The following is a 6,000-nucleotide window of genomic DNA, read 5'->3' on the forward strand; positions in this document are numbered from 1 at the left end:
CACCTGATGAATAAACAAAATGGCATATAGATACAATAGAATAATATACAGCTATAAAAAGGAATGTAGTTCAAATAGGAAACATGGATGAACCATGAAAACATTATGCTATGACTATTGTAAATTAAATACATTGTGTAAACTCATGGAATTAATAATTATAATATAGGTCACTAGAAAAAAGACTGAGGTTAGAGAATGGAAAACCGAGTTTTAATCTGTACATAATTGGTAAAAAGGTTGTTTGTAAATCTTTGGAAAAAAACAGAGATGGGAAAGGATATCATAATGTTTATAACTAGCAGTGCAATCACATGGGTATGACAGAGGTTGAAAGAAAAAGTATAGGGTCAGGTATATTACTAGAAGGAAAGCCAAAAAACTGTAACATGGGACTGTATATGACAGTAAAACCTCACATAAAACATGAATATGGGTGATATTGGATATATAAGTCTGTTTTTACAATATATAAATACAAATAGACTAAGAGAAGGAAAAATAGCAGCTATGTCTGGTAGGGGAAGCATAGAGAAATTGAGAAGTGATGAGGTTTTTGTTAGTTTTATCATTATTATTATTGGAATAATGAAAGTACTCTAATAATGAATGAAGTGATGAATTCACAAATATCTAATTGCACCAAATACTGTTGAGTATACACTCTGGATGGATATATGCTGTATTAATATGTGCCAATAAAATTGTTTTTTTTTTTAAATGATAGGGACAGAAGAAATGTTACAGAATAAACCTTGGTTTACATTTTAAAAATTATCCTAAATGAAATAACAAAGATTCAAAAATATTAGAGTTGCTCTTAAACAAGATATGTAGAATAATGAACTTCAATGAGACAGAAAGTAGATTACAGGTTACCAGGGGCTTGGGGGAGGGTGATGGGAAGTAAAGAGTTTCTATTTTATGTGACAAAAAAGCTTTGGTAATGGAGGGAGGTTATAACAGCACAAGGAATTGTACACTTATAAATTGTTGAAATGTAAGAAAAAAGAAGACAAGGCAAGGATTGTGAGTCATTTTCCTTGGCTCCTGTGGAGTCCAGACTGCTCAGTTCTGGTTACAAAATGAGGAGCCAGAGCCTCAGTACTGAGTTGGAAGTGATGGAAAATCACCCTCTAGGCATAGCATGCATAGAATAACTTAAATACAGGTAAGAATATTTTCAAAGATATGGATGAAACACTAACTTGGTATAACTTCAAGTGAAATCTGCCTACACGGGTTACCAATGATGGTGGCAAAAATATACGTGGAGAAGAAAAAGGCTTATTTAGACAAATTCACACAGCTGGTTGGAAAGATAAGGTATTTAATGCCCATAGCTTTTTTATTGTATTATTCATCAGCCAGTATTTGAGGGAAATGTTTCAATCTCACGTGTGTTAAAGAATGATAGGGTCACATGAGCTTTCATCTGCTCTCGTGCACACAATCAGCATTCACAGATACATATTAGCAATCAATTCTGAAGAGAGGGAACACTTACTCAAACATCAGTGAAGCAAAATGTGGTGTCCTTCCTCCTCATTATGAGACCTGTATTACAAAATATTGCACTCATTATTGTGCTTTGGGTTTTGTCAATAAAAACTTATTTCTTAGTTTTAATTTCATGCTTGCCACATGGGCCTGCTTTCTCTTCTTTTTCACCAGGAGGCCCCAGGGAACAAACCCAGGTACTCCTATATGGTAGGTGGAAGCTCTACCACTTGAGTCACATCCGCTTCCCCGTCTAGCTTTTTATTGTATTATTCATCATCCAGTTTTTGAGAGAAGTATTTGAACCTCTCAGGTATTAAAGAACGATAGTGTCACGTGAACCTTCATTTGCTCTCATTCACACAACCGCATTAGGAGAAACACATTTGAATCAATTTTGAAGATAAAGAACACTTACTCAGAAGCCTGGTTAAGTGAAATGGTGGTATCCATTCTTCTCATTATAAGACCTGTATTACAAAACATTATCTCAGTTATTATTAATATATTTTAGGTTTTGTCAGTAAAAACTTGTGTTTCTTTGTTTAATTTTATAAGCTACATATGTTAGCAAAATAATGGTTTTTAACATTGCAGAAAATTGAATAATCAGCTCTATGTACCATCTATACAAGTGATCTGATAACCTAAAAAAGCTGAGGCTTTGGGAAACAGATATGGCTCAATGGATAGCGCTTTGCCTACCATATAGGAGGTCCAGGGTTCTATACCAGGGCCTCTAGTCCCATGTGGTGAGGTGACGCATGCGGAGTACTGCCATGCACAAGGAATGCCACTGCACACAGGGGTGCCACCCACATAGGAGTACAGCCTGCCCACATGGAGAGCTGACACAGCAAGATGATGCATGAAAAAGAGACAGAGGAGAGACAATATGAGATGCAACAAACTAGGGAGCTGAGGTGAAGCAAGAGAATGATTGCCTCTCTTCCACCTTGGAAGGTCACAGGATGGGTTCCCAGAGCCACCTAATGAGAATAGAACAGACACAGAAGAATGCACAGCGAATGTACACAGGGAGCAGACAGCGGTGGGGAAGGTGGGAGGAGAGAGGAAAAAAAAACCCCAAAACACACACACACACACACACAAAAGCTGAGGCTTGAACCCAGTTAGACGCATCAGGATTCTGAGTATGTTAGAAGGTAGGAAAGTTGTTGTCAGAGAAAAAGGACAGAGGGGCTGACTCTGGGGTGTCAGGGATGGAGCTGTGATGGATGAAGTGTGGAGGACTGGGGGACCCACCTTGCCTGAATTTATGCATGGGGAGGTGGGACTTGCCAGTGAAACAAGAGCAGCTGTGTCTCTTCTCCTCAGCCCGTTCCCTCAGCCATGGTGGAAGAGCAACATGGGGGCAGCTTCCTGGCAGGCGCTGCAGCCCCACCTTCCCACCAGCCACCATGGCCACTTGGTGCCACTGCTCTCCCATCTAGAACTCCCATTATTCCTGGAAACTGCCACCCCAGCACACAAACTCCCTCCTCTCTCCCTCAAACAAGCCTTGCCTGAGGGCCCTGAGGCAGAAGCCAGCCCTGAGGAGGGGTAGGTGAGGGAGCAGCTTGGGGCAAAGGAGGACAATAAGGACAAGAGAAGGGGAGGAGGTCACCTCTCTGAAGCGGGAGGCCTGGGAACCCACCTAGGGCAGATGCGTAATTCTGGCAGGTATTGCAGAAGTGGTGGCAGCTCCGGAACCCCTAGCTCTTTCCCAGTCAGGACAGAAGGGCCGCATGGCGATGGCGATGGCTTCCTGTCATTCTCTGGAGGCCCAGCAGCCCCTGTTGCCCCTGGGTGCTAAAGCTGGCTTTGCCTCAACCTCACATTGGTCCAGCAGCTGCCCAGTCCCTCAGCCCACCAATAGTGCCTGTGATTTTGAGCTCCCAGGTCAGAGACGGGATGATCTGTGCTCCTCATTTGTCAGTGCATGGCCCCTAGACCCTCCAACAGGCTGCCTGGACCTGCACACTCTGGCCCCCCCACACACAATCTAGGCCCTGCCCTGGGAGCCTGGAAGACTGATGCACAGCCCTATAGGACAGAAGAGCAGGAGTGACGAGAGGGCAAAGAGGCGAAGCTGCCTCCAAGACAGTGAATGTATCCCAGTAGGGTCTCGATGAATAGGTACAGGATCACCTACTTTGAATTTATCCATCCAGGTGTGTGCAGATGTGGAGGGGACAGTTCCAAGCCTGGACCTCCAGGGGGACACAGCCTCCCCACCAGGCGCAGAAGAGACCGCTTCAGCCCAGAGGCCTGAGATAGGCACCTTGCAGCATTATCTCCATGTTGACAATCCCTTACATGCCGAGTTTAGGTGCATTCTTCTTTAGAACAGGTTCATCAAGACCCCAGGAGCTGAAGGAGGCTTTGAACATATTTTCAGCAGGGAGCAAAGACCACCAGCTTCTGTCAGGAACAGCTAATGATCACGAGACATTCCCAGCAAAGGCCTCCCTGCCCTGCAAGGGCTGGTGCAAGCTCCCAAAGGGGTCTTTGACAATATTGGAGAGGATGGTGCCAGAAAAGGCCTCCACCAGCCTCTTCTGTTACCGGTGCTTTGTCCAGGTGCCTGGAGTGGGACTTGAAAAACTTTCAGGAGGCTAATCCACCTAGTGATGCCATGGATTCCCCTCCAGCAAAAATGGATGCCTTGGAGACTCCAGTGTGTGCTGGCATAAGCATGACGCCAGAAGAGGTCTTGAAAATTTTCCAGGATGATCATACAACCAAGGAGCACCAACCAGTATCCAGACTGGAAATGCAGTGCAATCTCTGAGCCCATAAGTTGGAGTCCAGCAGTTTCCATCAGCCAACATGAACACTAGAGAATGTTATAAGAAATCATATGCCCTCAGATAACAAAATGGAACTGAAAAGGTTTTTGGATTATCCTCTCACAGGAAATTCCACCTGTCTGGAAGGAAATGGCATTAGAATTATGACTGACCATTCCAGGCCACTCCACTGTGGATTTCCAGGTGACCTGTATCAGTGTCACAGGAACAATTTCAAGACACAGGTTCATATGTGATCAGGTCCTTCCAGAAGAGATTTTGAGGAACACTATTTCTAACCATCACCCTAACCACATCCCTGTCCTTACCTCTCTAACTATAAACTTAAACCTCACTGTCTCTCAGAGCTTAACCCTCAACCTAACTCTACAGGTGTACACTGGAATCTGCTGAGTAGTCCATGACCTTGACAATATAAATACTCAACTGCTGTCATCCAGACATCCATGGAATGGTATCATTAGAACAACCTATTGACTTCCAAGACAATATAAATTATGACATCACTTTTCTTGGCCAGGGTAGAGAGACAGCTGTTCTTACCAAAGACCATCCTCCCAGGGCGTATCAGCCTGAAGGGTCCAGGAGGGCCACATTCCAACCACTGAAGGGGGCCAAGGAAAAATTTCTTGGGTTGTCCTTGGGATCCCTGTCCCATCACTGAAAGCTGCTGCTCAGGGCACAGACCCTGGGAGCTCCCTGGCAAGCTGACTTGGTTCAGGCTGTGGGACTATTTTCCAGAGACTTAGACAATCTGGGGGCTGCCTTAGGGGCTTCCAGGCCGACTGGGTCTGTAGCTGGTCCTGGCAGATGCTGGCCGGGTGATGCAACTTGGACCACTCTCTGGAGCCGCAGCAGACAAAGGGTAGAAATGAGGCTCCTGGGTCAGCTAAAGGGACTCTACCCTCAGAGCCCTCAAGCAAGCTGGCTCTCATCTGTCCTCTGTAGTGGATTTGGAGAATTTGGGTGACGTTCACTCCAAAAGAAGGCATCAAAGGTACCCAGGGTGGGACAGCAAGTCTCCCTGCAGGCCATCACTAGCAATTACTTGTCACCAGATGGAGACTTCACTTAGTTTTGGGAGAGACATCAAATGCCAGGTATAATTGTGCCCAAGGCCTTGCATGAACCACCTGTGAGCCTCATGGGTCCCAGTGCAGGTCCGTTTCCCATATGATTACTTGGGGGTTTTCTGGAGTCTCCAGACATGAAAGGACATTGAGCATAGGCTGTATGTGTGGGGAGGAAACTCTGACATCATTATCAATAGAGGATAAAAATGTCACAGATACAGAAACTCAACAGTGTTTAACAACAGTGACCACACATGAAGAACAACAATAATGCACAGTCACCATGACTAAGACCATCCTAGTAAGATTTCTTATGGAGAGGAGACTGTGACGCAGGTTTGAGGTGGAACTCGCTGGTGTCAGGATGGGCATTAACAAACAATTCTTTCTAAGTAAACTAGCACGTGGTCTGATTGCTGCTCACTGCTTTTGAGACCAAGGAGGAACCAGGACTAAGGGCAGCCATTGTTCCAAACCCCTCATGGGTGAATGGGCAGCCCACGTGACCCAGGCACCTGAGGGCTTCCCAGAGTTGGCAGCCCGGGCTGGCTTGCAGGGATGCAGTGGCACCAGAGCACAAGCGGGGCGAGGCCTGAAGGGATGTGGGAGCATGA

The sequence above is a fragment of the Dasypus novemcinctus genome, chromosome 6 (genome assembly GCF_030445035.2).
Source record: "Dasypus novemcinctus isolate mDasNov1 chromosome 6, mDasNov1.1.hap2, whole genome shotgun sequence".
Taxonomy (NCBI): Eukaryota; Metazoa; Chordata; class Mammalia; order Cingulata; family Dasypodidae; genus Dasypus; species Dasypus novemcinctus.